This window comes from Mus caroli, chromosome 16, assembly GCF_900094665.2.
Source record: "Mus caroli chromosome 16, CAROLI_EIJ_v1.1, whole genome shotgun sequence".
Classification (NCBI taxonomy): domain Eukaryota; kingdom Metazoa; phylum Chordata; class Mammalia; order Rodentia; family Muridae; genus Mus; species Mus caroli.
In genome coordinates this window covers 54803731-54818748 of record NC_034585.1, presented here as the reverse complement: position 1 = coordinate 54818748, position 15018 = coordinate 54803731, and the positions used below count along the sequence as shown (strand labels likewise).

The 15018-nt window shown below is 41.4% G+C and overlaps 1 protein-coding gene across 1 annotated transcript in view; it reads left to right on the top strand.

Moving 5' to 3' along the window:
- Window positions 1–13019: 13019 nt before the first annotated feature.
- St3gal6 (ST3 beta-galactoside alpha-2,3-sialyltransferase 6) overlaps window positions 13020–15018 on the top strand; it is a 66724-nt gene continuing 64725 nt past the window's right edge. Inside the window, exon 1 of the mRNA XM_029470277.1 lies at window positions 13020–13041. The gene's annotated coding sequence lies outside the window, so the exon portion shown is untranslated. The remainder of the gene's footprint in view (window positions 13042–15018) is intronic.

The following is a 15018-nucleotide window of genomic DNA, read 5'->3' as shown; positions in this document are numbered from 1 at the left end:
CACCCACAACCCACTGGGCCCTCCCCATCAGTCACTAATTAATGCCCTACAGGCTTGCCTACACAGCCTGATCTTAGAGAGGTATTTTTTACCCCCATGGTTGAGGCTCCTTCCTCTCTGACAGCTCTAACTTGTGTCAAATTGAAATAAAACTAGACAGCACAATGTTTGTTCCATGCTCAAAGCCTCTGTACTAGTAAATAATTTACTCTCAGTATGTTTTATTAGGACAAGACCTTCACCTTTCTTGTGTTTAAAAAACCTGGGGACTGAAGGAGACAATCTGTGAGGCCAGGACTGCTTGAGCATTAGGTAATGATACTGTGAATAAATGGTCAGAGACACTGTTGTCCAGAGGATTGGGAGAGCCAAACAATGTTGTATGGAAGCTCTTTTTATCTGATGAAAGTAATTTTTCATTCATCAATGATAGACACTTTACACTTCTCAAAACCTACTTCTCTTCTTCTTCGGGGCTTTGAATTTGTGCCACACTAATGGGTAGGGACAAAACAGTGCAGAGGTTTCTCCATGTTGTATTCCTGCTGAAGCCACTCTGAGATTTAGCTAGAATCTGGTCTCCATGATGAATACTGCCTCGGAAAGCTACCGAACTCTATTTCTAAGAGTCCAAGGTCAAGATGGTCTAGCCAACTTAACTTAGCCTTTGTTAAAACTGCCTTTGCAAAGCTCCCTGCAGCTGCAGAGAGAGATAACCTATACAAGGTTATCTTTGCCTTTAAAAACCTGGTATTCTGGACACTACGGGCCACACCTGGGTCCCTGAACACTTGGGTGTGGTCCCAGCGGGCTGGAATAAAGACTTTTCAATTGGCTCTACAGCGGGGATGGTCATTTCTGGTGAGCTCCCCAAAACACTAAGCTAACATTTAACTTCTTAACACTGTTCATTTGGAAGATATTAGGGTACATGTCTCTAGCTACTTTCTTGCTCACTTCTGACCTCAACTTGGACACTAGCTCCAGCTGTTTTTGTTGTTAGTTTTGTTTTTGTTTATTTGTTTGCTGCTTCTCTCTCTCCTTGTGCTAGAGCTTAGCTCTTGACTATCCTCCAAAGGCCCTTGTATTGAAAGCCTGGAAACCATCCATCCCTTGGCGTTATTTGGAGATGTGGAGGCCTTTGGAAGTGCAACCGAGCGAAGGTAGTTAGGTCAGCTGGGTGTGCCTGTTGACAGGATATTAGGACTCCTGTCCCTTCCCCCCTCTCTTTACAATCTTTGTTGCAATAAGATTAGCAGTTTCCTCTGCCACAGGCTTCTAAAATGTTGTACTTATTCTGTGATCACAGGACCTAAGCAACGTGGCCACCAAAACAGACCACACACTGAAACATCTGAAACCGTGAGTCAAAAAGTCAACCTTCCCCTCCTTTAAGAGGATTCCCTTGGCTATTTTGTCACAGTGAAGGAAAATTACCGGCCTTGACTGTGATTCTCTTTACACTTAGACCATGAAGTAGTCCTTTAGAAAGAAGTTAGATTGCTTTGATTGTTACTTCAAATTCTTTCTATTCATTCACATTTAGAATAATCCTGACTTCAGAGCCTTATCTTCAAGGCCCCCTGGGACTCCTGATCTAGCTTTTCGTTCTCCTACTTCCTCTACTCAGATAAGGACTCATTTCACTGCCTCTAATAACAGGCTCCAGGTAAATTGATCTCTTGCCTTTTCCTGCATGTGAAGCACATACCCAGCTGGGATGTTTGCATGAACTTGCCATGCCTGGATTGTCCAGCAGATCTACAAGTTAAGTTTATACTTGAAACTCTTCTCAAAATTCGTCTAAATTGGATAGAATAAATCAAACAGATATGAAGTCACTGCCGTGAAAGATTTTTTTTTATACTTGCATGACTTCAGAAACAAGGCACATGGGGAAATGTGGAGGTCATTCAGAACAGGAGAGACTGGAGATGAAGATGGCAAAAGCCATGTGGCTTCTGAGAAAACAACAAGGCAAGGAAAGGGGAGAGGAAAAACAAAACTGGTTTAGGATTGGCTCGTTTGAATAGGTAACTAACAGGCTCTGCAGTATAGGGACAATGTTCTAAACTATCTGTTACTTGGCCCTGGGCTGTTAAGGCTGAGGTGTCAGTTAGGGCTTGTGTGGTACATTGGTTAATTCTGCATGTGAGCAGCATGCTATCTGTACCCAGGAATTAGATAACACTGAGAAAGAACTCTCTTCCCAAATCCTTGAAACTCCAGAAGGCAAAGCACAAAGCATCAGGAACATGAAAAGATGGAAAGGCAAAGAAAATGCTATAGATATACAATTATTATTCTGCCACTAGAGAGAAAAAATATATGCCAGTTCTAAGAAAATAGATGGAACTAGATATCATCGTGTTAAAGCAGTCTCTTAGAAAAATATCATATTTTCTCTCATAAGAGGAATTTAGACAAGAAGTACATATAAGTAGGGAAAATGGAAGAGATGATGACGGGGGCAATGACGAGCGAGAGTGATCAAAGAATATAATATACATACTGAAAATGACACACTAAAATCTAATCTTTTATATAATTAAAAAATTATGATTTTAAAAGAGAAGATAGTCTGGTATGATAACATATGCCTGTAATTCCAGAACTTGGAAGGCTGATCCCTGAAGACCTTGAGTTAAAACAACCTAGACTACATACAGAGTCCCAGACCAGCCTGAACTATATATATGTAGAGCTGGTCTCAAAAGAGTGGATAGGGTGGGGGACTAGTGACAGACCACTTACCCAGCATGCAATAGGCAATAGCACATAATGAATGAATGAGTGAATGAATGAATGAATGAGTAATTAAGAAAAATGGTACACCCAGACATTAAATCTTTGACCACTGACATCTCACACCTAGAAAAGAGAAGAGGGCACCTGACTTCCTGTTTGTGCTGTTTATTTAGATATAGATTTCCACTATACAGTTCAAGCTAGCCTCTGAAACTCAACAGCCCACAGGTCTCACCTTTCTAGAACACTGGGATTAGAGCCCTTCCCACACTAGACCCTATCCATCTTTTTTAAGAGTCAAGAAAAGTATTTCCCAAATGTTTGCTTCTCCTAGTCCATCGACTGTTGTTCCACATGTCCTTCAGCAATGACAAAAACAATGGTTGCCACAGGAGAGCTCAAGGTGGTGCTCATTTACACTTAGGGTCTGGAGAAAAATCCAGGCTGCCTTAACATTTATGTGCCAAAGATCTCTAGAGCCAATAGTTTTATATTGACAAAAGTGAAGGCAGTTTGCTTTGGTCAGCAACCTGTACAAGGAAGAGTTCATGTTATGAAAAATAATGTTTCTCAAAGATGCCTGTATCTTTGTGTGTGTGTGTGTTTATGAAGCTTTTTTTTTCAATTTTTAATTTATTTACATTTCAAATGTTATTCCCTTNGAAACCCACTATCCCATCCCCCTCCCCCTGCTTCTATGAGGGTGCTCCCCCACCTACCTACCCACTCCTGCCTCCCTGCCCCAGCACTCCCCTACACTGGGGCATCTTTCAAGCCTTCATAGGACTAAGGATCTCTCCTCCCATTGATGCCTGACAAGGCCATCCTCTGCTACATATGCAGCAGGAGCCATGTGTACTCCTTGGTTGATGGCTTAGTCCCTAGGAGCTCTGGGGGGTCTGGTTAGTTGATATTGTTGTTCTTCCTATGGGATTGCAAACCCCCTTCAGCTCCTTCAGTCCTTTCTCTAACTCCTCCATCGGGAACCCCCGCAGTCAGTGCAATGGTTGGCTGAGAGCATCAAACTCTGTATTTGTAAGGCTCTGGCAGGGCCTCTCAGCAGATGGCTATATCTGAAAGATGCCTGTATCTTAACCCATAGAAGTGGTGAATACATTGCCTTATATGGTGTGATGGTTTGTATATACTTGGGCCAGGGAGTGGCACTATTGGGAGGTGTGACCTTGTTGGAATAGGTGTGTCACTATGGGTGTGGGCTTTAATACTCTAGTCATAGTTGCCTGGAAGTAAGTATTCTGCTGGCAGCCTTCAGAGGAGGATGTAGAATTCTCACCTCCTTCTGCACCATGCCTACCTGGATGCTGCCATGTTCCTGACTTGAGGATAATGGAATGAACCTCTGAACCTGTAAGCCAGCACCAATTAAATGTGGTCATTTATAAGACTTACCTTGGCTGTCCAGAGCAGTAAAAGGCTAACACATAGGGCAAAAAGAATTTTGGAGAAGTGACTGAAGTTTAAGACCTTAGAAGGGGAAGACTACCTGGGTGGATAATGTAATCACAAAGTCCTCTTAAGAGAAATAGGAGTTGACCTCAGTGACAGAGACAAGAAGGTACTACTGTGCTTCTGGCTTTTGGTAAAAAATGATGTGACCCAAAGAATGCAGGCACCACTGTGGCCTCCAGATAAGCAATTGTAACCTCTCACCTCCAGAACTATGACACTGCTTGGAGCCAGAGAGCTGTGGTAGTGCCTGCAGCAGCAGGAGGGGCTCAGGGCATGGCTGCTCTTTGATCAGGTTCTGTCTTTACTAGTCAATACAGTCCATGGACAATGCACACCTTTACTGAGTTGGGAAATACAGGATGTCTCCACGCTTGCAGTGGATTTCCTCTTGAAAGTGGCCCAGTCTCTGCCCCTTGTGATGGAGCTCTCCTGGATTGTCATGCTATCCCAGTCCGTGTTTCTCCCACTGGTGCTGTCTTCAGGAAGTTTGCTTCCCAAGGTTAAGATCCTCAAGGGCCATACACAAGAAATAAACCCTCCCCCAACCTCAGACCAGCTTTATTCCAAATTATAGCATTTTATCTATTATAGGAACAGAGAAATGTTTTCCTTTTAACCCAAATCACTAAAATACCTATCTATGAGGAAGAGAAAAAAGTTATTTCCAGTCAAAACATAATAATGCATCTTTACTTTAAATTCGAATTTTGACCATTTGTAATAGAAGGAAGCTTGGGTCTTCAACTTAACCGATCATGGCTGTTGAGAAAACGAAATATTAAATTTAGCTTTGTCTATCTCATCTAACTGCATTTTATAAACATTCTAAGCCCTGTTTTCTTCATCACAGCAAAGATACTATCTCTTTTGCATCTTTTTAGCAATGGTTTTAATTTGGTAAATTAATATGTTTAATCCCTTAAACCATGCTTCTTAAACTGCCACCTCTAGACTTGCTACATCAGCAACTTCAGAGCAAATGCAACAGCAAAGGTCACACTGTAGTCCTACAGAATTAGAAACACTGACCACGGCTAAATATACCCTGTCAGATCATGTAAAAATTGGTTTAAGCTTGCCTGATGCAAAGGTTAAAACTCAAGTCACTGTAGTTTGTTAGGGTAAGACATGCATATTGAGATGTTATTAAAATACTACCAAACTCAAAACACAAAAAGACTGCTTGGCATTTTGCATCACTGTTAGAGTTCCAAATATGTCTTGGACAGGTTACTTCAACAGTGGCTCAGAATCCTTGGGTTAAAAAAGAAAAGATAAAAGCAAGCAAGCTTTACTTTTAAGTCAGTGGTAAAAGGCATCTTTAAGAAAGAGAGATAGAGAAGAAAGCATAAAAAAGGTTGTTTCTTCTTTTCCTACTACCTTATGCATGTGTCTCGTAATCATAACACTGCTGAACACTACCAATATGCACATCTATTCTAATCTGAATAGCTGCATCCCCATTCATATTTTGAAATGTGCAAACGTGATCATTTTAGTATTCAAGGGCTTTGGGCAGTGATTAGGTCATGAGGGTGAGCCCTCTGGATTGTAGCCTTTGCAGAAGAGGTTTCAGGAAGGTACCTTTTCCTTTCCACAGCTGAGGATGTAGAAGTTTCCTTGTGTAAAGAAGCAACCATTCACCAGGCAATCTCCCCATCTCCTGCTCTACTCATGATTCCTCTGAGTCTACAACTGTCATGGTTTGTATATTCTTGGACCAGGGAGTGGCACCATTTGTAGGTGTGGCCTTGTTGGAATAGGTGTGACCTGGTTGGAGTAGGTGTGTCACTGTGGGTGTGGGCTTAAGACCCTCACCCTAGTTGCCTGGAAGTCAGTCTTCCACTAGCAGCACCCTTTGGATGAAGATGTAGAACTCTCAGCATTGCCTGCGCCATGCCTGCCTGGATACTGCCATGCTCCCACCTTGATGATAATGGACTGAACCTCCGAACCTGTAAGCCAGCCCCAAGTAAATGTTGTGTCTTATAAGATTTGCCTTGGTCATGGTGTCTGTTCACAGCAGTAAAACCCTAACTAAGACAACAACCATGGGTTTGTTTTTGATTCAGGGTCTCATATGTAGCCTTGGCTGGCCTGGAATTCACTATGTAGACTAGGCTGGCCTGGAACTCACTAGGTATATATCAGGATGGTTTTGAACTCATAGAGATCTACCTGTCTCTGAGTACCCAATACTGGGATTAAGGGCTTGTGCCACTGGACACACAAGCTTCTGCAATTGTGAGAATAAGTGTTTGCTGTTTACAACAATCTAATTTATGATGTCTTATTACACTGGTCTGGATGTCTGCTAGCCCACTACCATCATTGAGGCAGGGAACCTTCCAAGGCCCACTGCATTCTCTTGAATGTAACACAGCACACACTGCAAACAGAATCTCAGCAGGGATATGTGGTCTGAATCTTCCTCTAGCTTGTCAAGGCATGCTCTCATATAAATGGATGAGTGAATGAAACCATTATATACTCAGAATCCCATTCTCATAGTCAATGCACATTCTGGTATACCATATAGTTTTCCTGGAAATTAGATTTGGGTTAGTGCCAAAGGAATTTCTGTTGCAATAATTTGGTTATAGTAATAAAAAAAAAAGTTAAAGAATTTTTGCACAGGCTACTTTAATTAGAATGAGGAAAGGTTGTACCTGAACCAAGACAAACATCTATTCCATGAATTCTGAACTAAAACAACTTAAAATAATGACCAATGATATTAAACGTTTAGCACAATAAAATATTAGGGAATGGTAGTATATGTTTCCAGAGAACAATAAATAGCAGTTAATAAATAACTTGACTTCACAAATCTGCCATTCAGTGCATCTCTACACTTGTTTCTCCTGAAGTGACCTTCATGTGAAATCTTCTAGAATATGGCTGATTTCTTGAGAAGATTCCAGACTGTGTCGTTCTCTAATTGGATATATGGAGAACCAAATCTGGGGGGGGGGGGTGGTGGAACGACACACGACTGTTTTCTTTTTCTCTTTTCCTTTCCTTTAAATATTATGTTACTTAACAGTTTGTTTATGAAAAAGAAACAAACCATGTAACATGTTTCTCAGGAGAGCAACTATGTTGCAATTAGATTTGCCTAGCTAAAGTTCAAGACCCCTCCTTACTGTTGCTTTTGAGAGCCTGGGAGTTACAAAATCCCTGGAAAGCCGACTAGACAGGCTTTGTAATAGAGGTGGCCAGCTTCTTCCTTACCCCCCTGACACGAAACAAAAACCTGACAGCTTAAACCAATGGTTTTCAAACCTTCCAAATGCTGGGATCTTTTAATACAGCTCTTTGTATTGTGCTGACTCCCAACCATACAATTATTTTTGTTTCTACTTCATAGCTGTAACTTTGGTACCGTTATGAATAATAATATAAATATCTGATAGGCCGGATAGCTGATATGTGACCAGTGTATTTCTACTTCATAGTTGTAACTTTGGTACTGTTATGAATAATAATATAAATATCTGATAGGCAGGATAGCTGATATGTGACCAGTGTAGGGGTTTTGACCTACAGGTTGAGAACTGCTGACTTAACCTAAAGGCTTTTAGGCTTTTTATCTCCACTAGCCCACCCCTTGCTGATGGACTGGCTAGACAAAGCCTGCTCAGGACATGCCACACAACAGTTCTGAGGCAATCAAACCTTCTGGCTTTCTTCAAACGGACCAATCCTAAATTGGGGGGGGGGGGAGTGGCTTCTTCAGACACTGTCACATGAAAAAGAAACTAGATTGTTTTCCGCTTTCTGCATCCCCACCCCGACCCCTTGCTTTCAGAGGGTCTTTCTCTCTGTGTATCTGCTCCATGTGTGTTTCCTCACCCCAACAAATGCCTTTCTTCAACTGCTGACTCTGTCCCTGCTGCTACCTTTTGAGCTTCTGATTAGCCCTGCCCTTTGATTCTTTAACTGGCAGAGAAAATGAACCTGGGAATCTGATCAAGACCTCTAGACTATATCACTTTAAAAAAAAAAAAAACTTATTAGCATGTTTCTAGCAGTATGTACTGGTTGGAGGTGTTGTGAGAACTCAATCTTTCTCAACTCAAAACCCTTTATTTTTGGAACTCAAATTAGTAACTCCCAACTGGACCCAGTTTGGGAAAGGCTACTCAATATCAAAATCAAGAGTTAACTCCTTCCTGAACTAACAGCCCACAGCACAGTGTCTCACACTATGGTTTTCCTCAGTAGACTATTCCCAGAAGAAACTTTAATCAAAAGCAAAACAAAATAAAACAGCTCAAGTTCTGCAAAAGAAAGCAAGAAAAAAATGGTGAGGGAAGAGAAGAAAGAAATGGAAGTCTGAAACAAACAAAAAGAAGTGAACAAGCCGTTACTTTATGACATTTTAAAAATTCTGTTTTACATACATATAAAATCTCTATCTCTATCATCTCTATCTCTATCTCTATCATCTCTATCTCTATATCTATATCTATATCTATATCTACAGGCCCAATCCATTGAGGGTTTTCCGGTGAGAAGCTTCAGTCCCTTTCTAGCTTGTTTTTTGTCATGTGAGACTTGCTGTGGCTTTGATCTGACTCAGATCTGAGTTTGAACCTGGCTTCCTGCCTATCTTTCTTGTTTTGGGTTATTTCAGTCATACATACCTTCCAGGGTTACTGGAAAGTCACCTGCCTACCTTCTACCCATTCCCTGTTCTATGGACTCCTCAGGTCTGGCTGAGGCTCGTTTTGGGCTTCTTTACTGGCCTTGTATGGACAGATGACTATCAACAAGAGTCGGTCTCATATCTCTTAATGTTGCTTCATCTACCACTCTTGTACATATTTCTTCATCTCAAGGGAGTAATGAAAACTTTATACTTGTTTTGGTGGCCTAGTGCTTTTTTTTGTTAGAGCAAAAGAAAGGTTTTCAGCTATATAGGAGTCAGCCCGATGTGTGGCAGTCTTGTTTAAAAGCTCAAAACCCAAATTGGGTGAACTGAGTCTGGAATACTCAAGTGTACCGTTTGACTTTGTTTTGGGAGAACAGGAGTTGCATGCAACAGGACTAGAAGGTTGTTCAAGAGAGAATGGTGCGGGGAAGAGAGGAGAATTAAGGCTGGAAGGAAGGAAGGAATGGGAATTGGAAAGGGAAGAGAAGGGAGTGTTTAAGAGGTTAGCCTCAGGCTAAGAAGTAGAAAGGTGGGTCTCTAAATGCAGTGCACGTACAAAATGACCCACAGCTCTGGGGTGGAATCTCATCTGGGAAGCCTCAGGAAGCAAAGGAATGCTGAGTGAGAAAAAGCACAACTGAAATCAGAGAAGGGATCAATCAGCAAGGGGACTGGAGGGCCCTTTCTGTCCTTAGCCATTAGCCCTTAGACCACAGACAGGATCTAGGAGGCAACTGACTTCTGTCTTTCTCTAACTGCCTTGGCACTGAGCACACCCACATTTAGCGAACGGCAGGCACACATTAAAAACATCTTTAATGGCTGGGTATGGAGTGTGCTAATGACTGGAAGGATGATTATTCCGTGGCTTGGGGAAAGGAAGGTGAGGCCAGAATGACTAGAGATTTTACCAGTGAGGAAGGGGGTGACTGGAGAGTTATCACTATCATGCTGGCTGGGCAGGAAGGCTAAATAAAGAGATGGGTTTTAGACTTGACACACTGCTAAGCTCATGCTGAACTGAATGCAGAAGATTTAATTAGGAAAGTAGTTTCTATGGCTGGAAGTGCACTCTCGGAGGGATGTCAGGTAGAGGGTAAGTGTGGGAGTGGAGAGTTATGTGAACCTTTCCCATGTATAAGTGAGCCTCAGAATAATGCCAAAGATGTCTTAAATGTCCAGTGTTGACATTTCATTACTTTGTAGCCTGAAATGATGTCTCTCTGATAGATACTTTAAGGGCAGTATTATTCCTCTTGTCTCCAAAGGGCAGAGGAAAATTCAAAATATTTAACTTTGTCATCTACAAATCTTTTTTCAGTTATACAAAATTTGGAACATCCAAAGTCTAAGAGCTACACAACATTAATTTATCATGTGATAAGCACAGAGGCATGTAATTAAACCTTGCCCAGTGCTATCTCTTTTTGCAGGCAAAAACCAGAAGTGCATATGCTTCTTTTCAGCCCCTTAGATAGGCATACAGAAGGCCTTTCATGGGATATGTGTCACACAGCAGACAATTGCTTATTTGTCAGGATATTAAGGCTTAATTAATGGGCTTGTCACAGTTTGTAGCCATTTTTTATTATTAATTTTTTATTAGATGTTTTCTTCATTTATATTTCAAATGCTTTCCCCTTTCCTAGTTTCCTCTCCGAAAATCCCCTATTCCCCCTCCCCCCCACACACACACACTCCCCAACCCAACCACTCCTACTTCCTGGTCCTGGCATTCCCCTATACTGAGACACAGAATCTTCGCAAGACCAAGTGTAGCCATTTTTTTTTTTAAACTATTCAGGATTTGCAAAGATTGTCCTTCCTTGGATGCAATGACTACAAAAATGAAAGCAAAATGTTAGCAAAATGATACCACAAAAACTAAAACTACGAAACAGAGTCCTCCTTTAAGTCATTAGTAAACAGTTGTCAGATTGAATTCTTCTCACTTATACTTCAGGTTTTCACAGCTGGCTGGGTATTCAGTCCGTTTGGGTTGCCATCACGAAGCACCATGTCATATACTGGGTAACTTACAAGCGACTGACCCACAATCCCTGCCACTCTGGAGTCTGTAAGGCTGAGTTGAGGGGGCTGAGAAGCAGGGACCCTATGAAATGCCTTTTTAATGGCTGCCTAATTGCCTGTCATGGTGGAGTTATAAGACTCCTCAGGGAGTCTTCTGGGGTTCCTTCACAAGAACTTTAATTTCATGCATGGTGGCTCCCTCCTCACTGCTCAATTACAGATCAGAAGCCCCACCTCTTAATACCTTCACACTCAGAGATAAGATTCTGCTTAAGAAATTATCTGGGGCCAGGCACATTCCATCACAAATGGTTCCCGGTATCTCTGCCTTTGTTCTTTTACTCATGTCTTATCTTACAATGAACACTTACCAGTAGGTAAGGAAGGAGTAGAGATGGAGAACTGAAGCTCTAGGTGTTCTCCTTCTGGAGGAGCTGTGGGACTCATTCTCTCTGTGGACAGCAGCCAGGAGTTGCTGCTGTACCTTAAGACCAGGAACCACAACGCCTAGCATGCAATCAGGCCTGGCAAAGGGCACTGGACCTGTTATAAGGAAGGGTGGCTGGTGTTCTGGGAAAAGCGTTTGCATTAGTTGATGTTTTCTTTATCCTTGGAGAAAGAAAGCCTGAGTTGGGAGCAGTGATCATGGAACAAAGGGAAGCAGAAATGACTATTTTATTCTATCACCTTATGCTCAGCATATCAGAGGCCCATCTGTGCTTGACAGGATTCCCAGCCAACTTAGCACAGTGTTAAATGTTTTCCAGAAATGTCATAATCCAGAGCGGTGGACAATAATTTTTCTCATATGAATAATTGGTTGAACAGAAAGAAATTAAGCCATAGGTATAAAAGGAGGGCTTATCACTTAATCTGGTGAAGAGTACCACATACTTCTTCACAATATCAGCTATGTCCAGTCCTCTCTGACAAGCAACTCTCCTTTCTTAACAAAAGTTAAAGCCTGGGATACTGGCATATACCTGTATTCCCAGCCAGGACTTGGAGGGTGGAGGAAAGAGAATATGGGTTCAAGGTTAGCTTTGGCTATATAATGAGTTTGAGTCCAGCCTGGGCTTCAACAGACCCTGATGAAGAGGAAGAAGAGAAGGAACATGAAGAAGAGGAGGAGGAAAAGCAGGAGGTAGGGGAGGAAGAAAATAAGGAAGAGGAGGGAGAAGAGGAGGAGGAAGAGGAAGAGGCTGCTGGTGGTGGTTGCAAAAGCAGCTGGGAAAAAAAAACATACAAACACAAATAAAATTGCATTAGGTGTATTCCTAACAAATGCATGCTTAGATACCCAAGGTGGAAAACACTTTGTGACTAAAGAACTAAACAAACAATACTTTTTCTTTTTCAGTTACAAAGCCAATAGGTACTTATTAGGAAACTCAAACATTCAGAAAAAATTGTAAAGGTAAATCAAGCTTTGGGAGCCACTTGCAATGTCAGACAGAGAAAGGAATAGGCTAATACTTTTAGGCATTAACAAACTAGGTAAAAAGGTCAACACAGAGGCATTTATAACACTTGAAAAGAACATGGGTCATGGGACTAAAGTAGAAACCAGAGGGAAACTCTAGCATCTCTCCTCTCCTAAAGTGGAACTTTTCCACAACTGAATAAAAGCTCTGGGCAACTGAGGAGAACAATGGCTTCCCTTTGGCTCTGGCCTGCAAGGGTCAGAGCAGTTAATTGGGGGAAAGTTCAGGAGCCATCCCTCCTGGAAGGGAGGGATATCCTAACATAACTTTCTGTGGGGCAGAGTTTTGTCTTGTTCCTAGTCAAGAGTTCATATTTACTCGGAGAGGAAGATGTCCTTGGATCTGCTGATAAATAGTTCCTTCTTCTGAAGAATGTCCTTGTTATGAGACAATGACTCCAAAAATGATAATATTGTGTGCCAGGTGTAACTAAGTAAAGATGTTATTTTTTTAGCAAAAATTGCCAAGTCATACCCCATGTTTATAAGCTGAAGAAATCAGTAAAGCTTTACTACTTGCCACCAGAGCTGTAGTCCGTCTGTCTCTTTAAGGCGTTTGTGAAGCTGGTCTTAGTCATTTAGTGCTGAAACCGGGGAACTTCAGAACCGAAGGAATGAAGGAAAGTCACTTGCCTCCAAAAGCCGCAGCTAGGTAAGAGAATCGGAGGTAAGGAATAGAGTAAAAATAGGGACAGTAGTAAATTGTAAATACAGTGAAACTAAAAGATGGGACTTTCTGCTAGCGCTGAAAGAGCTCTTTCTGAAGGAATGCTTAAATCATTGATATAAGCTAGAGGGATTTCTGCACATGCAAAACAGATTCATTGCTTTCTTGCTTTTATAGAGGATGTGTGCCCCTGGTTTCCTAGGGATGGTACTATTAATGTGGAAACATGGAATAAAGTTGGTGAGTGAATTAGAAGCTTTTATGCTGCTCATGGTCCTGAAAAGGTGCCCATTGAAGCTTTTTCTTTGTGGTCCTTAGTAAAGGAATGCCTGAGAGGAGATACAGGAGATGAGAAATGGTCACGGGGGACTGGGTCGACAGTAAATCCGAGAAAGGTAGGAAGAGTGGCTACACTATGGGACAAGCATTAAGTAAACACGAATTGTTTTTAAGGGGATCTCAAGGAGAATCCCTCAAGACACGAGGAATATGGGTTAAGAAAATTTGTTCACAGCCAAGAGCTGCTCCAGGCGGGAGGAATAGGACTTAAAATAAAATAAAATAAAATAAAATAAAAAGAGTAAAACACAAAACTACAAAAACAAAATAACAGATGTTAGAAAAATTCTTAGCTCAAGTACATTTATGTTGTTCTTAACTCCCAGAAATAGGAATAATATATGTGTGTGTGTGTGTGTGTGTGTGTGTATGAAAGAATTTGACAAGTTTGAGGAGTAATTAGGAAAGTTAGAAAAGCAGGGCACTGGGGAGCAACTATCAGAAGCTACCACTGTTCCCACTGTGACTCCTCTCCCTTCTCTGGCAGAATTCCCAGAAGAAGGAGATAAAGAATTAGACTTTGAATGAGAGAGAGAGAGAGAGAGAGAGAGAGAGAGAGAGAGAGAGAGAGAGAGAGAGAGCAGAAAAGCAGTTATCCCCTGTTCGGGACCTTTTAGCAAAAGAGAAGGAAAATGGAAATAAGCTATTTCAAAGCTCTCCTAGGGACAGGAGGAAATCGGGAGACGTCCTGCTTCCTCTCTGGCTCCTATGGAGATAGTCTTAGTTCTGGTTAGGATATCTGGATCCCATTGAGACATCAAGTTCTCTTCCTTCTGTGTCTATTGTCTGTCCTTGGTGCACCAAATTGTCCATATGTCTGTCAATTTATGTTTGTTTTTGTTTTGTTGTTTGAATGATTGTTGTTCTGTGTTTCATGTTGGAAAAAAAATGGTTAAAACTTTATCTGCTGGTTGTCCATCCTTTGATTTAGTTTAACTTGTTTAAAAGGCAGTCTCAATTTGCACAGCAGAAACTGATAAGTTACACTGCATTGTGGCTGGGAGTCAAGTACAGCTGGAAAAGCCCTGCTAGAGGCTGATTATCTACACAAGCAGTACTTAAAGGGGCCAACAGATTTTTGCTTGTAACAGAAAGTTAGCTTAAAATTGGTAACTCAGGGTTGGAGTCATTCTAAACAACATGAGGCATGAGCCAACCCAGGAAAATAGGTCTTTAAAGATACTTCTAAATTGGGATAATATTTTGTGTAATTATTATTCTAGAAACTAGACTTATAAAGGATAGAATTTAAAACAATGTCTCTTCAATGAGGTATTCAATGCTTCCAGCACTAAGGTTATAAGGAATGTTTTAAGTATATTCTTAAGAAAGAATGTCCAAAAATTAGAGGCATGGACAGACAGTCAAATTGTTCCCCTGGTATCTGTTCTCACTGCAGAAGGGATAATCCTTGGGCCAGGACTCTGGCAATATGCTCAGATTATATTTGAATTAATACAAAGTTCAGAGCAGCCTCATCAAGGCTTGTGTGGTGTTTCTTTGGTTTGCAAACCCTTCCTAGGGAAGTTTTGGGACCTCACCTCTCCTCGCCTCCCGAAAATTATTAAAAAAAAAAAAAACAAAACAATCTTGATAACCTGATGAGATGTCTATTTCCTTTTT